Here is a 26,505-nt window from a genome sequence, read left to right on the forward strand (position 1 = left end):
GAATTCATTTATACTCATTGGAAAGCTCTACACATCTAATGTGACTATACCACAACAAACCTACTGGCGAATTGAAATGGAGAACCATCCCAATGAGAAATATCCTGCTGGGGCACATTGGTTCAATGAGACATGACGGGGACATTCAATGCGTTTGAAGCCACCACTTCTCATTACATCTCATTAACACTTTCTGTGACTTCTCATTATATCTCATTAACACTTGCTGTGATTTCTCATTACATCTCATTAACACATACTGTGATTTCTCATTAAGACTCATTGAATATGGCACTATTTTCAATGTAATATTCGTCCCAAATCATCTATTGGGAATGAGAATTTTCGCAGTCACTGAATGAGATTTGTGTACATGATATCCAATAGGAGTAGTGAAAGGGTATGCCGAGAGAGACCGGTGGCGAGTACGTTCCATAGGTGTCAGCTTCGAACCCACAGCGTTTGGACACCGTCGCGTATTTTCCCCCGCGCGGCGAGTGTGCGGAGGGTTGTCCGCGCGCTTATCGGCGGGGGAGGGCTGCGTGCACGTTTACCCTCTCACATTTTTCGGCCTGGGCCAACTTCTTTCGTCATTTTTCAATCTGTGCCGACTTGGATCGCAATTTTTTCCCGCTACAACAGGTGTGCAGTAGGCAGTTTACATGCAAAGGATAGCCATACACACAGTACAAGTGAAAATATATTTATTAAAGTCATTAGTGTCAGGAATTATGTTATGACTCTTCGTGAAGGAGAAAAACTTAACCAAAAATCTGATGCAATAGTAATGAAGGGGTATCACAATTTTTTATTAGTGATAATCACGCAAGTTTTCAATTAAGCAGAAGGAGTAGCACATTTTAATTAAAGAAGATATTTTTAATCAATACGATTACAATCAAAATTATGTTTTATTATAAAAAGTCTAACATTATTATACGTGACCACCATAGTGGAGCTTTAATTACAAGTGCCGATAGATGTAGGTAATTGTGGACAGCAGAGAACCTGGAAGACCACGGGACACGAATGACACGAACACAAGAGGAAATAAAATCTATAACACTCATTTAACCAAAGAAGATATTCTTAATCAAAACAACAGAGGAGGAGAATAATCTATCATTTTAACTATCATAAAATCATCCTCATGACTTAATCTAGTCGAACCCCATACAATTTTCATTCTAAGAGACACTACAAACCTTACTTTGTTTTATGAATCCAACACAGAAAATATATTAAAAAATGAACTTCACCGCATAGCATGCTCCTAGCCAACAACCAGCTCTAATAATATCTGCCCTGATTTGTTGAAGACGGGAGGCGTACACCTGTTTTGTGACAGTTATGAACATTTTCGAGCGCAATATGGAAGATAAGTTGATTATTACTGTATATTATTATAAGTTGAACATTACACAATTAATCAATTTCTTATTAAGTAAACAGCATAGACATACGGAAATAACGAGAAACAAAACGATCAACAGCTAATAGAGAACCAAAACCCATCACGTAAACAAGAGGTACACAAAGGATTAATAATTGAAAAAGAATCTATCAAAATGGTAAACATGCACGGATGAATAGCAGAGAAACACTTTGAACGGCACAAGACGAATAATTTAATACAGCACAGAGCTAACGCTGAATAGCAGAGAGACACTCTAAAGGGCGCAGCTGTCAACGTGTAAACAACAGACAGGAAAATATTATTGAAACAAGATCAACAGCTAATAGAGAGCCAAAATCCAACACGTAAACAAGAGGTACACAAAGGATAAATAGTTGAAGAACAATCTATCAAAACGAGAAACGCGCTCGCACTTAACACTGAATAGCAGAGAAACACTCTAAACGGCGCATCTGCCAACGTGTAACCAACAGACACATGCAGGAACATAATTGAAAAACAATCTATCAAAACGAGAAACATGCACGGATGAATAGCAGAGAAACACTCTAAACGGCGCATCTAGCCAATGTGTAAACAGCATGCAGGAAAATAATTGAAAAAGAATCTAACAAAACGAGAAACATGTACGAATGAATAGCAGAGAAACACTCTAAACGGCACATCTAGCCAACGTGTAAACAACAGACACATACAGGAAAATAATAGCGAAACAAACTATCAAACATTACAATTTGAAATTGAAATAATATATCTTTTGAATTATTATAAAATCAACCTTGCGACCTAACAATATAGAATTTTCATCCTAGTCAGGCACTAGAAATATTACCTTGACAGAGCTATCCAAACACGCAGCACAGCTATGCTTTACACAGTACAACCAGACTCGAGGCCCGGTGGGGTAACACTCTCCCTCTATACAGCCCAAAGCGAGGAAACCGAACGTCCTCTGTCAATCTGTGGGGTGGGGAAACCCTCTCTCTTTTTCACATTCTTTCATCCAAAAGGGAATATTCTTAGGACTGGTGTACAGAGACGAATTTTTTTATCGATGGCAAATAGACATTGGAATTATTCGACTGTCAAGAACACAATAAGAATTCTATCAAAAACAATAGCACGCAAAAAATCTAAGGATAGACTTTTATGTCAGTGCAAACTGGTTTTAGAGAAACATTATCTAAGCAAACGAGAAATATTATTGGCGCACACAATACTCAACCAAAACGAGAAACGTTGCATTTAATATATTTCAGATCAGACACAACTATTATGCATTCATTATTCTCAACTCACAAAATATCAATCGAGTGAAAGTCGTTTATTCAGTGATAGAAACAATACTAATTCGAAAACGAGAAACAAATTTAATTACATCATTTTTTATGATAACTTTGCAACAATAATTTCTACACGCAGAAGCCACAAACAACTAATCTGAAATGCAAATTATTGTGTTTGCTACAGCGAAAATCAACGCACACAGCTCAAAAATACATTCCCAACTAGTAGAATATTTTTATTAATATCAATCGAGTGATCATCTGAAACAAAGTCAAAAGCAGTAATTAATTTAGGCAAACATTTTCGTAACCGCGCAGCGCAAATATACATCACAGAAACATGTCTTTTCCATTCAGGACCCACTAGTGGAAACGAAGTAAGAGAGGGAAGCTGGGTTCCTGTACACTTTCGTTAAGGTTACGCCCGCAGGGAGTATAGGGGAATCCAACAATGGTCTTGGTATACAATGTATAGTTGAAAGCCATAAACTGACTGCTGCAAGTCAAGTTAGGGAAGGAGGGTCTCTAGCGCTTCTTGTACGTAGAATCATTGAAAGCAGGGACCGGGACTACCATACCACTGTCAGCGGATTCGTCGGCTCTTGCTATCGCGGTTGTCCAGGACACTTCGCAGGCCTGCAATCTGCTCTAGACGCTACTGTGTCATATCTCGCTGATCGAGGGCTATCGGTATCGCCAACCAAAACCGTGGCTATGGCATTCACGCGGCGCTCATTCTGCAGCTACCCCATCTTCTTGACAGGATCAAGACTGCCGTTTGTTGCCTCGTACAAGTACCTTGGCGTCATCATTGATCGGGGCCTGACATGGTCTCGACAGATTACTGCCCTCGGTGCCACCACAGGCTCTTATGTTAACGTGCGCCGCCTCTGTGGGTCCTCTTGGGGTTCTTCTTGCACCGACCTCCTCCAAGTACACAACTCTCTTATTATGGGCACTTTACGATACTGCTTGCTTGTGTTGCACGGTATTTCCCCATTCAAGGAACGGCAACTGATTAATCTTCAAGCTCGTAGCCTGCGCACTTTCTTGGGAGTTCCGAAGACTACGGAAACCTTCTCTGCTATCGCCGAGGCGCGGGTTCCTTCCGTGCTTATCATCCGGGACACGGCAACCCTCCAAACTTACACACGCTGTCTTGTACGGCACCCATGTCACCATCTTCGGGATGTTACGCAGCATTGCCCTGCTTCTGTGTACGGCCAAGCTGTTCTGCGACTACAGGGACAAATCCCACCATCGCATACCTTGGTCTCCTATACGGAGCCGCTGTGGACCTTAAGTCTGCCCCCAGTGCACACATCTGTTCCTGGTCTCCCGAAAAAGAGCCATGCCCCAGCTGTTGTGGCATGCCAACTAATGCTGCAACATCTCTACTCCCTGCACTCAAATCGAATGGAGATTTACACTGACGGCTCGGTGGCATCCGATGGGTCATCATCTGCATTTTACATTCCTGAGGAATCATACGAACGCGGTTTCAAGCTGGTGCCCACGCTTTCATCAACCAAAGCAGAAGCCTTTGCTATCTTATCTGCTCTGCGGTACATCTCTTCGTCGACACCAAGAGCGTGGACTATCCTTTCGGATAGTAAGTCAGCCTTGGAGGCCGTGGCATCGTATTCGCCCAAAATTATCAATGACATCTACACGGAGATCCTTTGCCTGCACGCCAAACTATCGTCTCTAGGTCACAGTGTGCGTTTCCAGTGGATTCCTGCCACTTTGGTATCTTGGGGAATGCCATCGCCGATTCTGCGGCCAGGTCTGCTCGTGCGGCTGGGCCTGTCACTTCTGTCCAACTTACCCCGTCTGCCTGTCAGCTAGCCATTCGCCGATACTGCAGAAATAGCTCTCAGGCCTTCTTTCAAGACGCTGCCAGTACCAACCCTTTTCTGCACTCGATTGACCCTACGATGACCCACACACTGGTAGGCCGCTACCCCAGGGAGGAAGAGTCCCTGCTTCACAGGCTGCGATTGAATGTGGCGCGGACTCCACTGCTCCTCTTTAAGATGGGCCACCTTTTGTCACCGAACTGCCCCACCTGTCATGTTGAAGGAGACATCCCGCACTTGCTCCTCTACTGTACGCGTTACCACCAACATCGTCTTCTCCTACGGTCGCGCATCGCTCGCCTGACCGTTTCGCACTTATCTCTAGCTACGCTGCTCGGCCCCACACAATATAGTCAGGTGACAAAGGCACTTGCTCAGTTTCTGCGGTCCTGTGGCCTTCTGGGTGAACTGTGACCAGTTTTGTGTTTGTTTTCCTCTTTGCTCTTTTCTTTTTCTTTTTGTTTATTTGTTTTTTCTTTTGTTTATTTGTTTTCCTTTGTTTGTTTGTTTCCCTTTTTCTTTGTTTTTTTCGTTTGCCTTTTTTTCCTTTCCTTCCTGGGAATAGCAAGCCGCCATAGCGGTGGCTAACCTTTCCCTCTTATTTTTTTATGTAATAAACATATCCCCCCCCCCCCATTGAAAGCACACGTTTTTTCCTTACACATCACATCTTTTTTGTAAATTGACTATCATAATTCTAACGTCCGGTGGATATTAATAACATTCTAAACGCGATAACATAATAAATTTTTGATAAATAAAATTAGCACCGATATGATTTAATTAAGTGTCGAGGCACGCTACAAAACAGAACAGACAATTGCTATATATTGAAGAGATGGACGGATTTTGTACTCGTTACCATAGGTCATGGGAGGACATGATAAAAAGCTGCTTCGAAAAGGAGGAGCCTCGAAACGATTCAATTATCGCTGCATTTCGATACGTCCTAGACATGGCCGTATTCGGAGATATGGGGCAAATTATGAAATTCAAGATGCGAGAACTTGTATGCCGAATCTACAATAGTTATAAAAATATTTGCACGTCAACATCGGAAGGACCACTGGCATTGATGGTGGAGTTTTTGACGTTTGCTAACGAAGAATTGAAATACACTAGACCAAACGTAATTGTAATCATTGCAATGGGTGTTGCATTAATCAAGAAAGCAATCAGATCAAATTATCATATACAAGCAGTCTATATCGAACGATTCATTACGGATTTGTTGAAATTACACCTAACGATTGAAATGGAAAGTACATAAAAATCTTATCACGTGATATATTCCACTAGAGCCTCTACACATTTATTTTCTTCTATCAGTCAATGATGTCGAATGAACAGAAGTTCAATATTGTCGTGCAAGGTCTGATGTATAATCACTTATTGAAACTCAACAAACATATCAATTGCAGTGGACCACCGGACGGTTTTCGTCTAATACTCTCTTGTAGCGATTCAAGAATCTTCATACAAAGAAAGGAAACATCAATAAGAGACTGTGCATGTTCATCGCGACAAAGTGCAAGTTGTTGAAGCAATACAAACACGGCGACAACATATCACCTGCGTTAATCAACGCTGTATTCAAGCGCCCAATAATCAGAATAAACTACTTGATGTCTTCGGAATTCATCAATCAAGACAACAAACGAAAACTTCAGTTTGGAATAGAACTGTAATTTATCGAAATAAACAAGTGTATAATTGAAATAATAATTGTATTCTTTGTCATCATTGTAATGTATTCTACACATCGCAACGAAAACAGCTTATGATTTGATAGAAGATTGCTAAGGAGACGTTTATTCCGCACTATGTACAAGAATCTTCGCATGGAATCAGCGCTGGCAATCAAAGAGATTTTACACGACCAAACTCTATACAACACCGACACCCGAAGGAAAGAATTGTAGAAGAATCGCTAATAGAAATTTAGAGACATGTTACACCAATCTTTGTTTACAAAAGAGAATCACTAATATTTTGCGAAAGCTTATTTTATGAATTAAATTGCATAGTGTATATAAGTATTAAATGGGCGGGCCGAGACTACGGGGGGGGGGGGGCGAAACTACAACCTGGACCCCTGACACCTGCCCCTGAGCCCTGTGCGTTTTTTCCCCGCGCAGCGCGTGTGCGGAGGGTTGTCTAGGGAGCCTCCATGGGTGGCTGCGGCTTCTCCGGGGGGGGGGGGGGGGCGCACATGGAGGCTTCCTAGGGTTGTCCGCGCGCTTACCGGCGGGGGGAGGGCTGCGCGTGCGCTTATCGTAGCGTATTTTTCCACCTGGACCGACTTCCCTCAGAAATTTTTCCGGTACAACAGGTGTGCAGTGGGCGGGTTACATGCAAGTATAGACATCCAAAGGATAGCCATACACAAAAGTACAAGTAAAAATATATTTATTAAAGTCATTAGTGTCGGGAATTATGTTGTGACTCTGTGTGAAGGAGAAAAACCCAGCCAAAAAACCTGAAGCAGAAGAAAAACAATACAATACACGTAACAAAGAATATACTTATTACAGATACGATACATTAGCATTGCATAGGTATCACAGATCAAACAAAATATTTTTTATTAACTGTAATCATACACACAAGTTTTCAATGAATCAGAGTTAAAGTGCAGTAGAACATTTAATCAAAGAAGATGTTCTTAATCAATACGATTGGCAATCAAAATTACAAGTTTTATTATAAAAAGTCTGAGATGTGAGAACCTGATTGATGTAAGTAATTTCGAGCACAATATGGAAGCTAAGTTTAATATTTCAATATGACACCAATTTAATTAATCAATTTCTATTGAAGTGAATAACGCAGACATAAGGAAATAATTCGAATCAACAAATAGCATTAATATAGAACCTAACCGACATATCCTCCAACATGTAGGGAAATAATAGCTACACAATACCACATCAAAACGAGAAACGGACACCACATTTAATCAAAGAAGATATTCTTAATCAATATGAATACAAACAAAATTACAAGTTCTATCATAAAAAGTCTGATATTCCTATACGTGAGAACCATCAGTCCAATAGAGGGAAGTTCCGATAGTTGTATGTAATTAACTGTGAACAGCAGAGACCCTGGAAGACCATGGGACACGAACGACACGAACACATGAGGAAATAAAGTCTATACCACTACAAAGAAGTTGTTCTTAATCAAAACAACAGAGGAGAATAATCTATCACTTTAACTATCATAAAATCATCATCGTGACATAATCTAATCGAACACTATACAATTTTCATTCTAAGAGACACTACAAACATTACTTTGTTTTATGAATCCAACACAGAAAATAGATATGTTAAAAATGAACTTCACCGCATAGCACGCTCCTAGCCAACAACCAGCTGTGATGATATCTGCTATGATTTATTGAAGACGGGTGCCAATAGATGTACGGAAGACCACGGAACACGAACGACACGAACACAAGAAGAAATGAAATCTATACCACTACAAATAAGATATTCTTAATCAATATGATTACAATCCAATTACAAGTTGTATTATAAAAAGTCTAATATTCCTACACGTGCGAACCATCATTGCAATAGTGTGAATATCTGTCATAACATTTCGCGCGCAATAGAGAATCTAAATTTCATATTCCAACATTACACAACTTTTAATTAACCAATTTCTTATTAAGTGAACAGCATAGACGTAAGGAAATAACGAGAAACAACACAATCAACAGCTACAATTAATAGAGAGCCAAACCAGCGCACCATCCAACACATAGAGAAATAATAGCTAATCAATATATCAAAAGCGAAATATTACAAATTTAACACTATAGCACATATTTAACGCTGAAGAGCAGAGGAACACTCTAAGCGGCGACACGTAAACAACAACAGAGGAAAATAATCTATAATTGAACCATCATAAAATCGAACAATATACAATTTTCATTCTAACAAACACTACGAACCTCGATGGAGGTATCCAAGACATAGAAAATATGCACTGTTTTCATCTCGGTTTTCACTCTTTTCCTCACAGCCGGGAGACTGTATGCTTTATCCCATGCTTTATCACTCAAAAGGTTGGGGGCTATATTCCTTCGTCCAGAAAACAGAACGCTCTAGAGGTCAGATAAGATAGTTCAAAGCAGGGTGTCGAACCGCAACAAATACGGGTTCGGTTCGGGTTCGGGTTCGCATTGTTTTGATTTCGTTCCGGTTCAGTTCCGGTTCGGCCACGCCAAAGACCGAACCGGTTCGCAAACCGGTTCAACGCTTCCGTTTTATATGTTTCATAAAACTGCATTTATCAGGATATGCGTGGCTAATAACTCTCTAGAGGTGAGGTAGCCCTTTAGCGAGAGCAATGAGAAATGGATGAACACTTATTCCAAATAGAGTCCACGCTGTTGAAGCGGTGTAGTCCTGCTACTTTCTGTTCCCAAAATCTCTTTTTTTCACACGCACAGTGCCAGCAAGATACACTTAAAGGAAGCCTAATAAGATGGACAGCGTAACATATAGACGACAGTACTTGCCGGCACACTGCCTTTGCAGCGTGAATCGATCTGAAACCGTACTGAAGCACGTCGAAAATAAGCCGCCAGCCTTACTCTGTCCGAGCTCACAGCAGTGTACTAGTTTATCCACAACACAAAGGCAATGTGTCACGACACAACTGCACTACCAATAAGAAGAACCACATTTACTTTTCAAACCACGACCAATCAAACAGGCACCGTTCTGCGTACGCTCCTTCTCCACTTCTCATGTTTCTGACTTGTTTAATTTGTACTGCTCACGTGTAAAGGGAAATCTTGGGCGCTTATTTGATCACATATTCGTCCTGTAGAGCTACATAACTGGCCTACTCCATTCCTGTTTCATTCGTCCGCGTGCACTCTTAAAAATGAACTTCACCGCATAGCACGCTCCTAGCCAACCACCATCTCGAATGATATCGTTATCTGCCCTGATTTGTCGAAAACGGGAGGCGTACGCCTTTTTGTGACACTTATGCTGTTCATAATTGTCACAAAAAAGGCGTACGCCTCCCGTTTTCAACAAATCAGGGCAGATAACGATATCATTCAAGATGGTGGTTGGCTAGGAGCGTGCTATGCGGTGAAGCTCATTTCTAAGAGTGATGGCACCTCGTCTCTGAAGAGTAGACGCCGCATCACCGCGTGCGTGGGGCGCTAGCCGCGGCGCTCACAAGGACAACTGCGCTTCGACGTGTTAAAAAGACACTGAAAGTGTACTTACTATACGTCGTCGTCTGACTGCTAGGTGAAAATTTCTGAAATCCATGATATAGGCGCGTGATGATGATACCAATGTGCCTTCGTTCGGGGATAGAGAGGAACTCTTATGCTGACTTCTTTTATGTCCGAACCGTTTTGTTGCGAACCGGTTACCGCTATTATTTTTTACGGTTCTGCTCCGGTTCGGGTTCAGCAGTGTCATGAAAATTTCGGTTCGGGTTCGGGTTCGGTTCCGGCAAAAATAACGGTTCGGGTACGGTTTTCGGTTCGGGTTCGGGTTCGGTTCGACACCCTGGTTCAAAGGCGATATATTTTATTGTGCAGTGCAAATAGATGCCGATATTACTCGTTGGGATCGCTATCTTTTCGCGTCCTTTCCTTGAAACGGAAATCTTTCGTCAAAGTGGTTGACAAGTCGACTAAGTTTGTACAGATGCGATATTCTTATTGAACATGTAGAGAAAGTCCAAATTATTAAATGGTACCAACAATACTCAATCAAAAACGAGAAACAAATTTAATTACATCACTTTTTGTATTATCTTGCAACAGAAAGTTCTAATGAACCACGCAGAAATATCAAATGTGAAATGCAACTCAGAGGTATGAGGCATTCCCATCTTAGAGATTATTTTTGCTTATATCAATCGAGTGAACAATTGAAACAAATGCAAGACAATAATTATTTCAGGTAGTAATTTCACAACTCATAGAATATCAGTCGAGTGAATACTTGAAACAAATTCAAAACAATAATTCTCACGACAGGTGGATATTATAGCATTCTAAACCAGATAATAAAATTTTAATCAATAAAATGAGCATAGATATGGTTTTAACTAAGTGTAGACGAGCACTTGAAAACAGAAGAGACAATTGCTCTACATTGAAAAGATGAACAGATTTTGTACTCGATACCATAAGTCATGGGAAGATGTGATAAAAAACTGCTTCGAGAAGGAAGAGCCGCGAAACGATTCCATTATCGCTGCATTTGAATACGTCTTAGACATGGTCGAATTCGGAGATATGGTACAAATTACAAAATTGAAGGTGCAAGAATTTATATGCCGAATCTACAATACTTATAAAAATATCTGCACATCAACGTCGGAAGGGCCACTGGGATTGATGGCTGAGTTTTTGAGGTTTGCTAACGAAGAATTGAAATACACTAGACCAGATGTAATTGTAATCATTGCAATGTGCATTGCGTTCATCAAGAAAGCAGTCGGATCAAATTATCATATACAAGCGGTCTATATCGCACGATTCATTACGGATTTGTTGAAATTGCACATATCTGATATGGAAAGTACATAAAAACTTATCACACGATATGTTCCACTACCATGGAAACGCAATTATTTTCTTCTACCAGTCTCTGCAACGATGTCGAACGAGCAGAAGTTCAGTATTATTGTACAAGGTCTAATGCATCATCACTTATTGAAACTCAACGAACATTTCAACTGCGGTGGACCACCGGACGATTTCCATCTAATACTGTCTTGTACGCCATTTAAGAACATTCATACAAAGAAAGGAAACATCAATAAGAGATTGTGCAAGTTCGTCGCAACAAAAAAGTGCAAGTTTTTGAAGCAATACAAACACGGCGACAACATATCACCCGCTTTAATCAACGCTGGATTCAAGCACCCAATAATCAAAATAAACTACTTGATGTCTTCGGAATTCATCTGTCAAGACAACAAACGAAAACATCAGAGTTTGGAATAGAACTGTAATTTATCGAAATAAACAAGTGTATAATTGAAATAATAATTGTATTCTTTGTCATCATTATAATGAATTCTACGCATAACAATGAAAAACACTTTGCATTTGGCATGGCTAGGCTGAGAACAGTGATCGCTAAGGAAACGAATATTCCACACTGTGTGTAAGAATTCTCACATGGAATGAGCACTGGCAATCAAAGAGATTTTACACGACCATACAACACCGACACCCGAAGGAAAGAATTGTAGAAGAATCGCTAATTGAAATTTAGAGGCATGACGCATCAGTCTACGATTACAAAAAAAAAAGGATCACTAATCTTTTGCGAAAGCTTATTTCATGAATTAAATTCCACAGTGCATGTATATTTCTCAAACAGTTGCACTAGCCCAGACGTAGTAAAAGAAGAAGAAAAGGCGTCTTTGACACGCAACCCGATTGGAGTGCAGAATAAATATTTTCGTCAAAACAATTGTCCGTTTGTATGACTGGAGAGGGAAAATGAGCCGTCCAAGATAGGGCAAAACGGGAAATAAGGCAAGATAACTGATTGCGGCGGGATAAGTCAAAGCGTTCGCGACACAGTGTCATCGACTTTTACAATCGTATTCGGGTTCAGTGCCTGCGAGATAATACGAAGCATTCGCGAAAAGCGAATCTATTATCAAATGCCGCGATGCAAATGGTGGATTTTACAAGCATGATGTGCAGGCGAAGTCTACATTTCTAATCACGTAATCTTCCTAACACACGGCACACAAACGTATATGAAATAATTTCCAAGTGGCAATCAGATTTTGGGAGAGATGGATCACACAACTGGCCATCAGAAATGCTTAACCAGTATACAATGAAGATGAACGTTATGCATAAACACAATGGATGATATGTTATATGAATTATAATAAGCAGATCAGCGCAGGTCACACATAAACGTAGATCCAATTCACAAAACATACTCGAGATTTCCGGTAGCCATACAGAAAAGCTATCACATTATTTTTTGGTGTCATAGCATCCGGGCACTACAAATGGAAAGGCCATACTTTAATTTTATAAGTCTTTAGCTCATAACATTGTAAAACGCAAATTCCACACTAAAGATCATTTTCTTCTTTAAATTTTCAAATTCAAAACTGCACGCTATTTCTTGCATTTTTTTAAAGATATAGATTAAAAAGTTGTGCATATACTCACACATACTATACACGATATTTGATTCTGGCTTAAATGCTAAAATTTATCTATTCACATTCAGGAGAAGTGGTGACTACCACACATCACTAAGAGTTTACTTAAAATTTGAACAGGTGTTTCTATATACACTATAATATAATGCGAATTCTTTATGTCGTGGATATTAAAAGTTACGAATATTTTCTGAACGAAATTTACTTAAAACTCGAAGAAAGGGTCACCAGCGTCGACGAACCCGTTTCCGGAAAAAGCAACACGCTCGCGTACGGTACCGCGTTAAGAGGGGATACCAGCTCCAAAGGCCCCGTGTATTTTCTATGGAACACGTTTCGTCCTTAATCTCGGTTAATATTCGACGGATTTTCACCCGGTTTGTTTTGTACGATAGCTTGTCCAATGGTGCATTTGAGCTTCATTACCGATTTTTGATTTTCGTTCTTGACATTTTTCTAGGCGTTGCGAAAGCACGGGAAAAATTGAATGCAACTTTGAAGCGCTCTTGTTAAAAAGTAAGAAGAAAAATGAAAAATACGTATTGAAACTCGGATGCAGAATTATTTCCAGAGTATTTTGGTACCATACTCATTGAAATCCGCTCACCCGTTATCGAGATTAAGGACAGAATGCAGATGTACCTAGAGCCGTGGGAGATGGTCCTGTCTTCCCCCTGCATGGTAGCGCCATGCAGCGGATTATAAGGGAGAAGTACCACTCCGCGTGAGGAATGCCCCCGTATTCCAAACCCATATTCTTCCTTCTCGTGGTGTAAGTCAGAAGGGATCAGAAGCCCATTGTAGGAGGCCCACTTGGTGCCTTCAAAGCGGATTAACTGATGGCCAAGGTCGATAATACCCGCCCTCGGTAGGCTTGCCAAGTGAAAACGGGTAGCAGCCTTTTGGTCGGGGACGTCTCCATCCATCAAGGAAACGAAAAGGAGCTCACATGTTATATTATCAATTTCGCTTTTGGTAGCGGAAAAGAGAAAATAAAGCAGATGAAAAACTGAAAGCATAAAAGGTTATTTAGAGATTCCCGTAAAGGTCCCAATAATCCGTGCGTTGTCAGGAATCAAAGGTGGAAGAGGGGCATTGTAGCGACATGAACGTTGTCAGGAATACTTGTTCAATAAAAACCGATGTGGCACTGCCTCATAACAGAGATTCATATCCATTTTTATCGAATGATTTCTTGTTATCTCTCGGCGGAAAGTTGTATGCGAACGTTACTAAATAAGGTACTCTCCAGAAGGGGTGGCAATCATAAGGCCGAAAGTCAAAAGGCCGAAAAATTAAAACGCCGAACAGTCATCAGGCCGCAAATCAGAAGGCCGAAAAGTCAGAAAACCGAATTATCGAAAGGCCGAAAAATAAGGAACCCAAGATACGAGAACTGTGATTCCAACATCTGCGATTAAAAATTAGCTGTACAATTTATGTAGGATAGACTTCTCGTGAATTAATACAGCAAATAAATTATTTAACCGAACTTCGCTTTAACGACCTGCTTTCGATCACTTAGGGGAAAAAATGGAAACCTATGAACCACCGTGTTATGGTATGTGTTTGTTGTACACAATGGCAATAAGTTAAAATGAAAAAAATATCAGCTATCCGATGACATTTCCCATTCTCATCCATTTTCAACAATGTCTCCAACCTAGGTCATTCCCAAAACCTGTTCCCTATCATCTCTAACCCAAAACCGCACCTAATTGTCCGGCCTTTCGATAAGTAGGGTGAATAGCCAAGTGAATGACCTGGGACGATTGACTTACCATTCTGGAAGAAATCATAGTATGTGCTCCTAAGTCAGGGGACAAGGGTGACATACAGGGTGTTCAAAATTAAGCTTTCCCGAGCGCTACACAAACACAGCGATGACAGGAAACCGGATGATAACTTTACGCTACTTGTGTAAGAAACAGGTGCTGCTAATTAATTATGTATCACCTGTTTCTTACTCAAAGAACAGAAAAAGTAGCACCAGTTTTCTTTTGTTCGCCTATTTATAAAGTACTAGTGAAAGCTTAATTTTGACCTACCTGTACAGTTCTTGAAACAGAACGGCACAGAAGGTTGCAGGCGAAGCAAAAAAAAAAAAAGTAAATACAGACCTGATCATAGAGATCCTATGCAGGTTTATCCTGTAGAGCAAGCGGTTCAGACCGTTGCTTGTTCAAATCACGTTCGGGACACAAATGCAGAGTTTGAGTTGGATACTGAATATATCTACAAAAACGACGTCTCAAACGTAGAGAAGCACCATCTCCTCTAGAGTTCATTCAGCGGCATTCCATTCACCCAGCAGACACGTTCTTTTTGTAGTAAACATGTCGGGATTATTGTTGCTGGTTGTTTTCTCTCTCTCTCTCTGGCCAGTTTGTTTCTGAGCACCAAATGCTATACATTCCAATTGTTTGATTCCCAGTACAAGAGCCACAAAACTTTTTCATAATCTATGAAAAGAACAATCCCTTGTGTCCAATTTGTGCACCTTCCTTTCCATTTTCAGCCTTCTGATTTTCGGCCTTTTAGCTTTCGTCCTTCTGACAGGTGGGCGTTATGATTTTTCGGTCTTTTGGCTTTCGGCTTTTTGTTCGTTCGGCGTTATGATTTTTCGGCCTTTTGGCTTTCGGCCTTCTGATAGTTCGGCGTTCGATCAAGTGTTTTTCGATTCGACCAAGTGGCGTTCGATCAAACGTCTTCAATGAAACAGCGTTCGATCGAATGGCGTTCGACCAAATTGGCGGACCACGCGCTAGCCGTGTTAGCCACTACGTGCCGATTTCTGATTGTCGCTAAAATGTAGTTCCTGAAGGTGCCCTTTCATGGGGTACACGCTCGGAGACCATCGCATGCGAAATTCATAAGTTAATTTTTATTTAGTTGGTGAGAGTATGCAAATAAACGTTACACGGCATATCTTGTAGCCGGTACATCACTAATACGAACCCAAAATAAATTATTTCGCCAGTATGAACCGTTTCCGAGTCATCCAGTCGGGAGATTTTAGTGAGGAGCACGCTGTAAGTCAAAAGCTGCAAGACGATACACAAGTCGAACAGAATGCGAACCAAGGAAGAAACCACAGACACATTTGTCCCACAAAGCTGTATTCCCTTCAAGAACCCCTCTTTTCTTAGGAGATTAGCCTACATTCTTGTCGATCCGAACAAATGCAACAAGGTCACGCGTGTTGTTGGAACTACATGCCCCAGCGGCGTATTGCGCACTTCCTGACAACGGTACTGGTTACGACACCCGGCGCCTATAGCGCCATCTGGTGGCTGTCTAGACCCCGGCGCCATCTCGTGCCGAGAGTCGGCGAAACGCCGCGGCTGGTATCCCAGAAGGTATCCCTGGTATCCCCCGCAGAATCGCGTTCGGTTTCGGGTACGGCATTGGGGAAATGCGGCCCGGCGTGTTGCCGAAACATCTTCGAGGACGCGGGTGACCCTTTCTTCGAGTTTTAAGTAAATTTCGTTCGGAAAATATTCGTAACTTTTAATATCCACGACATAAAGAATTCGCATTATGTTATAGTGTATATAGAAAATATCAATCCATTCGATTAAATTCTCTGTCATCATGAAAGAGTGCTCGTCAAAGTGAGCGGGCTAAAGCTTGCGTATTTTACACATTCTACACCACTCATCATAAATCGCAACACCGGTTCAAATTTTAGTTAAACTCTTACTGATGTGTGGCAGTCACCACTTCTTCTGAATGTGAATCGATAAATTTTAATCAAATATCTTGTATAGTACGTGTGAGTATATCACAACTTTTTAATCTATATCTTTAAAAAAATGCAAGAAATAGCGTGCAGTTTTGACTTTGAAAATTTAAAGAAGAAAATCATCTTTAGTGTGGAATTTGCGTTTTACAATGTTATGAGACTTATAAAATTAAAGTATGGCCTTTCCATTTGTAGTGCCCGGATGCTATGACACCAAAAAATAATGTGATAGCTTTTCTGTATGGCTACGGGAAATCTCGAGTATATTTTGTGAATTGGATCTACGTTTATGTGTGACCTGCGCTGATCTGCTTATTATAATTAATATAACATATCTTCCCTCCCAACGCTCATCTTCATTGTATACTGGTTAAGCATTTCTGATGGCCAGTTGTGTGATCCATTTCTCCCAAAATCTGATTGTCACTTGGAAATTATTTCATATACGTTTGTGTGCCGTGTGTTAGGAAGATTACGTGATTAGAAATGGTAGACTTCGCCTGCACATCATGCTTGTAAAATCCTCCATTTGCATCGCGGCATTTGATAATAGATTCGCTTTTCGTGAACGCTTCGTATTATCTCGCAGGCACTGAACCCGAATGCGATTGTAAAAGTCGATGACACTGTATCGCGAACGCTTTGACTTATCCCGCCGCAATCAGTTATCTTGCCTTATTTCCCGTTTTGCCCTATCTTCCCAGCGGCTGTCGCTACAGGAGGAGTTGATCCTCCATCGCCTACGCCTCGATGTTGCCCTGACCCCGCGGCTCCTCTCTAAGATGGATAGACGGACGTCCCCGATGTGTCCCTGCTGTGCTGCAGTCGCCGATATACGCCATCTATTGTTGCACTGCAAGCGGTACGCCTGCCCCCGGGCCGTCCTCGCCACAAATCTCACTTCCCTAGGCCACAGGGAACTTTCCCTGGCGACGCTGCTGGGACCGGTCCTGCACTCCAGACAGTGGGCAGTCACCCGAGCCCTCCTGTGTTACCTGAAGGACACTGGGCTGCTCAGCAGCCTTTGAGACTTGAGCCACCCCATCAGCCACCCCATCTTGAGAGCCTTTGAGCCACCCCATCGTCCCCTGCCACTTTCTCTTTTCCTTTTCTGCTTCTTTTTTCTATTTTTCTCTTTCTTTCTTTTTTTTTCTTTTAGGAATAGCAAGTCGGCCTTGGCCTGTCTGACCTTTCCCCTTTTCTTTATCTTTAATAAACATATCCCCCCCTATCTTGGACGGCTCATTTTCCCTCTCCAGTCATACAAACGGACAATTGTTTTGACGAAAATATTTATTCCGCACTCCAATCGGGTTGCTTGTCAAAGACGCCTTTTCTTCTTCTTTTACTACATCTGGGCTAGTGCAACTGTTTGAGAAATATACATGCACTGTGGAATTTAAATCATGGAATAAGCTTTCGCAAAAGATTAGTGATCCTTTTTTTTGTAATCATAAACTGATGTATCATGCCTCTAAATTTCAATTAGCGATTCTTCTACAATTCTTTCCTTCGGGTGTCGGTGTTGTATAGAGTGTGGTCGTGTAAAATCTCTTTGATTGCCAGTGCTCATTCCATGTGAGAATTCTTACACACAGTGTGGAATATCCGTTTCCTTAGCGATATCTGTTCTCAGTCTAGCCATGCCAAATACAAAGTGTTTTTCATTGTTATGCATGAATTCATTATAATGATGACAAAGAATACAATTATTATTTCAATTATACACTTGTTTATTTCGATAAATTACAGTTCTATTCCAAACTCTGAAGTTTTCGTTTGTTGTCTTGACAGATGAATTCCGAAGACATCAAGTAGTTTATTTTGATTATTGGGTGCTTGAATCCAGCGTTGATTAAAGCGGGTGATATGTTGTCGCCGTGTTTGTATTGCTTCAAAAACTTGCACTTTTTTGTTGCGACGAACTTGCACAATCTCTTATTGATGTTTCCTTTCTTTGTATGAATGTTCTTAAATGGCGTACAAGACAGTATTAGATGGAAATCGTCCGGTGGTCCACCGCAGTTGATATGTTCGTTGGGTTTCAATAAGTGATGATACATTAGACCTTGTACAATAATACTGAACTTCTGCTCGTTCGACATCGTTGCAGAGACTGGTAGAAGAAAATAATTGCGTTGTCATGGTAGTGGAACATATCGTGTGATAAGTTTTTATGTACTTTCCATCTCAGATATGTGCAATTTCAACAAATCCGTCATGAATCGTGCGATATAGACCGCTTGTATATGACCGCAATGCACATTACAATGATTACAATTACATCTGGTCTAGTGTATTTCAATTCTTCGTTAGCAAACCTCAAAAACTCCGCCATCAATCCCAGTGGCCCTTCCGACGTTGATGTGCAGATATTTTTATAAGTATTGTAGATTCGGCATATAAATTCTTGCACCTTCAATTCTGTAGTTTGTACCATATCTCCGAATACGACCATGTCTAGGACGTATTCGAATGCAGCGATAATGGAATCGTTTCGCGGCTCTTCCTTTTCGAAGCAGTTTTTTATCACATCTTCCCATGACTTATGGTAGCGAGTACAAAATCTGTCCATCTTTTCAATGTAGAGCAATTGTCTCTTCTGTTTTCAAGTGCTCGTCTACACTTAATTAAAAGCATATCTATGCTCATTTTATTGATTAAAAATTTATTATCTGGTTTAGAATGCTATAATATCCACCTGTCGTGAGAATTATTGTTTTGACTTTGTTTCAAATATTCACTCGACTGATATTCTATGAGTTGTGAAATTACTACCTGAAATAATTATTGTCTTGCATTTGTTTCAATTGTTCACTCGATTGATATAAGTAAAAATAATCTCTAAGATGGGAATGCCTCATACCTCTGAGTTGCATTTCACATTTGATATTTCTGCGTGGTTCATTAGAACTTTCTGTTGCAAGATATTACAAAAATGATGTAATTAAATTTGTTTCTCGTTTTTGATTGAGTATTGTTGGTACCATTTAATAATTTGGACTTTCTCTACATGTTCAATAAGAATATCGCATCTGTACAAACTTAGTCGACTTGTCAACCACTTTGACGAAAGATTTCCGTTTCAAGGAAAGGATGCGAAAAGATAGCGATCCCAACGAGTAATATCGGCATCTATTTGCACTGCACAATAAAATATATCGCCTTTGAACTATCTTATCTGACCTCTAGAGCGTTCTGTTTTCTGGACGAAGGAATATAGCCCCCAACCCTTTGAGTGATAAAGCATGGGATAAAGCATACAGTCTCCCGGCTGTGAGGAAAAGAGTGAAAACCGAGATGAAAACAGTGCATATTTTCTATGTCTTGGATACCTCCATCAAGGTTCGTAGTGTTTATTAGAATGAAAATTGTATATTGTTCGATTTTATGATGGTTCAATTATAGATTATTTTCCTCTGTTGTTGTTTACGTGTCGCCGCTTAGAGTGTTCCTCTGCTCTTCAGCGTTAAATCTGTGCTATAGTGTTAAATTTGTAATATTTCGCTTTTGATATATTGATTAGCTATTATTTTTCTATGTGTTGGATGGTGTGCTGGTTTGGCTCTCTATTAATTGTAGCTGTTGATTGTGTTGTTTCTCATTATTTCCTTACGTCTATGCTGTTCACAGTTCACTTAATAAGAAATTGGTTAATTAAAAGTTGTGTAATGTTGGAATATGAAATTTAGATTCCCTATTGCGCGCGAAATGTTATGACAGATATTCACACTATGATGGTTCGCACGTGTAGGAATATTAGACTTTTTATAATACAACTTGTAATTGGATTGTAATCATATTGATTAAGAATATCTTCTTTGTAGTGGTATAGATTTCATTTCTTCTTGTGTTCGTGTCGTTCGTGTTCCGTGGTCTTCCATACATCTATTGGCACCCGTCTTCAATAAATCATAGCAGATATCATCACAGCTGGTTGTTGGCTAGGAGCGTGCTATGCGGTGAAGTTCATTTTTAACATATCTATTTTCTGTGTTGGATTCATAAAACAAAGTAATGTTTGTAGTGTCTCTTAGAATGAAAATTGTATAGTGTTCGATTAGATTATGTCACGATGATGATTTTATGATAGTTAAAGTGATAGATTATTCTCCTCTGTTGTTTTGATTAAGAACAACTTCTTTGTAGTGGTATAGACTTTATTTCCTCATGTGTTCGTGTCGTTCGTGTCCCATGGTCTTCCAGGGTCTCTGCTGTTCACAGTTAATTACATACAACTATCGGAACTTCCCTCTATTGAACTGATGGTTCTCACGTATAGGAATATTAGACTTTTTATAATAGAACTTGTAATTTTGTTTGTATTCATATTGATTAAGAATATCTTCTTTGATTAAATGTGATGACCGTTTCTCGTTTTGATATGGCATTGTGTAGCTATTATTTCCCTACATGTTGGAGGATTCGTTCTGTATTAATGCTATGTGTTGATCGTGTTGATTCTAATTATTTGCTTATGTCTGCGCTATTCACATCATAAGAAACTGATTAATTAAATTTGTGTCATGTTGGAATATTAAACTAGCAGAGTTCGAGGTAGATCGTTACAAGTAACTCGTTACTGTAACTAAGTTCCTTTCTTTGTAACTTGTAACTTAACTCGGTACTTTTGCGCCGTGGTAACTTTCAGAGGAACTCGTTCTTTTTTCAGGTAACTTTGCCAAAGTAAGTTAAGTTAAGTTCCAAGTTACTTTTAACTCGCTTTTCACTCACGTCCACGCATTTTCTTGCTTTCTCTCCGGTTCCTTCATGGTATTTTGCGATAAAACGTGATATTCAATCAATGACAGTACTTTATTCAGGAAGTAAGAACCGCTGCCATTGAAATGAAGCTGACCCATTGTGCACCCACAGGGAGTAAAATGCTAGCGTTCGAATAGACCTTTACCAGAGAAACGTCATCATGACATTGGTAGACAGACTGAAACCGAAACAAATCGAAGTAACTTGGAAGTAACTTGTCCTTTTTTGAAGTAACTCAGTAACTGCGAGTTACATTTCAGGCTGAAGAACTTCGTTATTAACTTCGTTACATTTTGCAGACGGTAACTTAACTTGTAACGAGTTCTTTTTGACGAGAGAGAGAGAGAGAGAGAAATACATGATGACGATGATATGGGGATGATTTCCGCTCATTGAGCAGAATGCTACCCCATTGCTATTGGGGAAAAATGAGAGGATGGTGATGAGGATGATGCTGACGACGCTGACAGGGTTTTAGAGAGAGTCGATCAGGCCGGTAGTTTGCAGGAATTTGATGAAGGGTCGCAAGACGGACATCTGCTTTCGTGTGTCCTATGGTCCCAAAATGAGTCTGAGGTCAAGGGGTCGGCTGTCAATCCGCGCAAAGTCGTTTGCCAACAAGTGACGCTCCCTCCTATATGTGGCACATGCGATGATCACATGGTCCGCGGTCGCTGGCACACCACACTCCGGGCACAAGGGACTACTGGCACACCCTATCCGGTAACGGTAGTACGGCGTAAAGGCAACATTCAGCCGTAAGCGACGGTAAAGATGTCGGTAAGCGACACGAGAATGTTGGGTCTACAATTCCCAGTATGGTACTGGCCCGGACATCCCGACGCCATTGTTCGACGGATGAGGAGGCAGCCCAGTCACGAAGAAGGGACCGTCTGTCCCCCCTTGGGAGAACAATCGGGACACACTTGCCCTGGAGGTGAGCGGCCGCTGCCGCAGCGTCTGCAACGTGGTTGCCAGTTCTTATTGACGGGTAACTTCTCAATCTATGTAAACTAGTAAGCAATGTGATGAATGTTGATTTTATGTTTTCTTTCAAAATCAGATGGCTAGGTATACCGAATAAAATATGTATATTCTTTACATGTACTGTCTTGCATTTTGTTTCTTCTGTTTCTGGTTGTGAAGGATTTCGGCTCGGTTTTTCTCCTTCATCTGATTGGCATCACAATTGGCATTACAATTCCCAGCACTATTGGTTTTAATAAATATATTTTCACTTGTACTTTTTCTGTAGATCTATTAGAACTTTGTAATTAAAACTCCACTATGGTGCTCACGTATAATAATGTTAGACTTTCTATAATAAAACTTTTAATTTTGATTGTAATCATATTGATTATAAAGATCTTCTTTGATTAAAATGTGCTACTCCTTCTGCTTAATTGAAAACTTACGTGATTATCGCTAATAAAAAATTGTGATACCCCTTCAATGCTATTGCATCATGCCAGTAATAAATATTGTTACGTGTATTGTGTTTCTTCTGCATCAGAGCTTTTTTGGCTAAATTTTTCTCCTTCACACAGAGTCATAACATAATTCCCGACACTAATGACATTAATAAATATATTTTCTCTTGTAGTTTTGTGTATGGCTATCCTTTGCATGTAAACAGTCTACTGCACACCTGTTGTAGCTGGAAAAAATTAGCGATTCAAGTCGGCTCAGGCTGAAAAATGACGAAAGAAGTCGCCCCATTTTGAAAAATGTGAGAGGGTAAACGCGCACGCAGCCCTCCGGCCACGCGCCGCCCAGTGGTAAGAGCCTCCACCTGAGCGCCGGTTGCGGGAAAAAATACGCGAAAAAGGTCGGCCAAGGCGCAAAAATGTCGAAAGAAGTCGGCAGAGGCTGAAAAATGTGAAAGGGTAAGCGCGCACGCAGCCCTCCCCCGCCGAAGCGCGCAGACAACCCTCCGCACACGCGCCGCGCGGGGAAAAATACTAGTCTCGGCCCGCCCATTTACTACTTATATTTTCTCAAACGATTGGACAGTTGACAATACTATATTGAAAGGAATCTATTATCAAATGACGCGATGCAAGTGATGGACAAGCATGATGCGCAGGCGGAGTCTACAATTCTAATCATCATAACATGCGGCACCAGTGGCGTAGCCACGGGGAAGCTAGGGGGGGCCGAGCCCCCCCTACCTGCCACTGACCGACCCACGCAAATCGTGCAAATCCGAGGAGAAAATAATATATGGGGGCGGGGGACCAGTGTGACGATCGCGAAAGTTCTTACAGTTCATGGCGTCTATCTAAGCGGCACACTTGAATAGTTTCCAAAGTATGAGCTTTTCAAAATCCTTCCAATCTCGTGACACCACCTCATTGGACATCACAGTATAATCGTATTGTGAATGTCCAAATCAATTATTTTCGTGTTTTTTTTTCAAGCGCATGCTGTGGTGTGCACAAGTAATGTGTGTTGTCGCACCGAGGATCAGCGGGGGGGGGGCGGGTTTTCGTATAGAGCCCCCCCCCTACATTGGAGGTCTGGCTGCGCCACTGTGCGGCACACAGTTCCAATAAGATTTTGGGAGAATCGAATCACACAACTGTCATCAGAAATGTTTAACCACTATACAATGAAGATGAGCACTATGCATAAGATATGTAATTATAATAAGTAAATATTCCTTTTGCAAACTTAACCAAAGCAGCACACATAAACGTAGCTCCAATTCACAGAATGTACCCGAGGTTTTTTCATTAGCCATACTGAAAAACTATGAGTCTATTCGCAATGTCACAGCATATGAGGCACTAGAAATGGGAAGGACATACATTAATTTTAGAAGATTTTAGCTCATAATGATTCAAAACGCAAACTCCAACACCAAAGGTTCTTGTTTAAATTTTCAAAGTCAAAACTGTACACACTTTCTTACAATTTTTTAAGGTATAGATTAAAAAGCTGTCTATATAGTCACATATTGTATACAAGATATTTGTTTGTACATTAATTGATAAAATTTATCAGATCACATTCCGGAGCAGTGGAGACTATCAGTACGTGTTTAATTAAAATTTGAACTGCTACCGCAATTTACGAACTGAGTTGTAGAAAGTGTAATTTCACAGCTTTAGCTGGCTCACTTTGATACGCGAAGGTTTTAAGAACTCTTCCACGATGACAAAGAATTTAATAGAGTGTACTGATATTTTCTATATACTCTATAACGTAATGTGAATTCTCCATGACGTGGATAGTAAAAGTTACGAATATTTTTCGAAGTAAATTTACTTAAAACTCGAAGAAATGGTCATCCGCGTCGTCGAATGCGTTTCGGCAACATGCCGGGCAGCGTTTCCCGGACACCCTTTCCGAAACCGAACGCGATTCGGCGTCCCGACGCGTTAACGCGGCACACCACGCGAGCGTGTTGCTTTCTTCCGGAAACGGGTTCGAAAAGTTGTCGAAAAGTTGTTGTCTTGATTGATGAATTCCGAAGACATCAAGTAGTTTATTCTGATTATTGGGTGCTTGAATCCAGCGTTGATTAAACCAAAACTGGGGCTCAAACTGATTCGGGGTAATAATCAGTAAGAGACGACTTTAACTTGAGAAAGTCAGACCGCAAATATAATGTTGGAGGTACACAGGCTGTTCGACACAGGCACACCTCCATATTAAAAGAATGGATGGTGATCATGAATGGTCTGCTTTATTGTATCGGATACAATTAACACACAATTTATGAATGGTCAATATTCCTGCAAAATATTATAATTAATTGAGATTCATAAAGCGAAGCTTGTAATTTTGCAATAAATAAGGGGGGGGGTTGTTTGAGAGGGCACTGTTAATAAAATAAAGGAATTTGTAAATTCCAATTTCATCAATCAAGAGATGATTCTATTTTGTTTCAGTGAAAATACCATTGAATTGACTTTCTCTGTAACAAGCTGTGACTGTATTACACAGGCGCCTTCGCCATGGCACACCACGCTGCACTGTCAGTGTCGGTACTCCCCATATAAAAGAGATGATCGACTTAGCAGCCACGATGTAGAACATGTTGTAGCACATAGCTGTTTGATGTAGACAGTTGTAGTGCCCGTGCACTTTGCTGGAGATTCTTCCTTGGTTTTGGTATCATTGCACAAAAATGTAAGCCATAGCTTCGTGGCTAGTAAATGAATTTTAGTCATATAACATGTGCTGCTAGATGAATATGCCTCACACAAACTATCTGGCCACCCATGTAAAACACTTTTAAAAATTACGTTCATGCAGCGATCATGTACTTTTAGTTAGTACTTTCCTTTTTAAAGGATTTGTAAAACCCCTGCTCAAACAAAAAGTACGCTGGAAGCAGACTTTCAACTGAATGGCCCAAGTGAAGCCCTCCCTCTGTCATGGCTTCATGACAAATGCTTGAAGGGGTTTGCATCCGAGACACACTTTCCTGTGGGTATACTCTTGGATGACCTGCACACAAGCACAAGCAGGATAAAATTGAGAAAATGCACAGAGAAGTACAGAGGCACATTGACACTAAAAGGAATGAAACAGTGGAAGCTCCATCACATGAACATGTATACTTTGTTGACCTGGTGCCGTAACGTTAGGGCGTGCACCAGGCTTCAGTACAGCTCGTCTGTGTCCTCCATAAAAGGAGCATTGCTGAAAATAAGTGGAGCACATGAGGTCGTGTTTGCAGTCAGTGTAGGATTCCGCATTCACTCCATCAAGTCACTGGACCCATTTCGAATATCGTTCCATATGTTGTTGGGGGAGCCTGTGAGGGCGACAAATTTTCATTAACAATATTACAGAAACAATAGAAGTAGTGCCCTCTTTTTCTTTATGTAGCACACCTTCAAATGTGTCGGAAAAAGCTATAGGATCTCCAGCTTCAGGTGAATGCATCCCCATCGCAGCAGAGCCTTCCCATGTGGATGGTGCAGCATCTGCTTGCCCAGAGTGAAAATATCTGAGTGCTTGTATTATGTGTATCTTGAGGAAAATACAAGGTGCTCCTATATGTGTGTGTACTTGTATCTGAAATGCAGTTATTTTCCTAGCAACTTGCACTGCTTCTTTCAGTACCTTTTCTCAGATGGTTGAACAAAAACATCACAGATGGGATCAAACAAATATAAGTAACTGGGATATGGTGGGTGCTGAGCGGCATGCTACCTTGTGGCATGTGCCCTCTAGTCAATGCTGTGTTAGTAAAATATTTCTGATGTTGAAATTTATAAG

General features: G+C 40.7%; 1 protein-coding gene across 3 annotated transcripts in view; it reads right to left on the reverse strand.

Moving 5' to 3' along the window:
- LOC135391477 (transmembrane protein 94-like) overlaps positions 1-26,505 on the reverse strand; it is a 587,105-nt gene that overhangs the window by 451,446 nt on the left and 109,154 nt on the right. The window lies entirely within an intron of this gene.

This window comes from Ornithodoros turicata, chromosome 4 (assembly GCF_037126465.1).
Source record: "Ornithodoros turicata isolate Travis chromosome 4, ASM3712646v1, whole genome shotgun sequence".
NCBI classification, from domain to species: Eukaryota; Metazoa; Arthropoda; class Arachnida; order Ixodida; family Argasidae; genus Ornithodoros; species Ornithodoros turicata.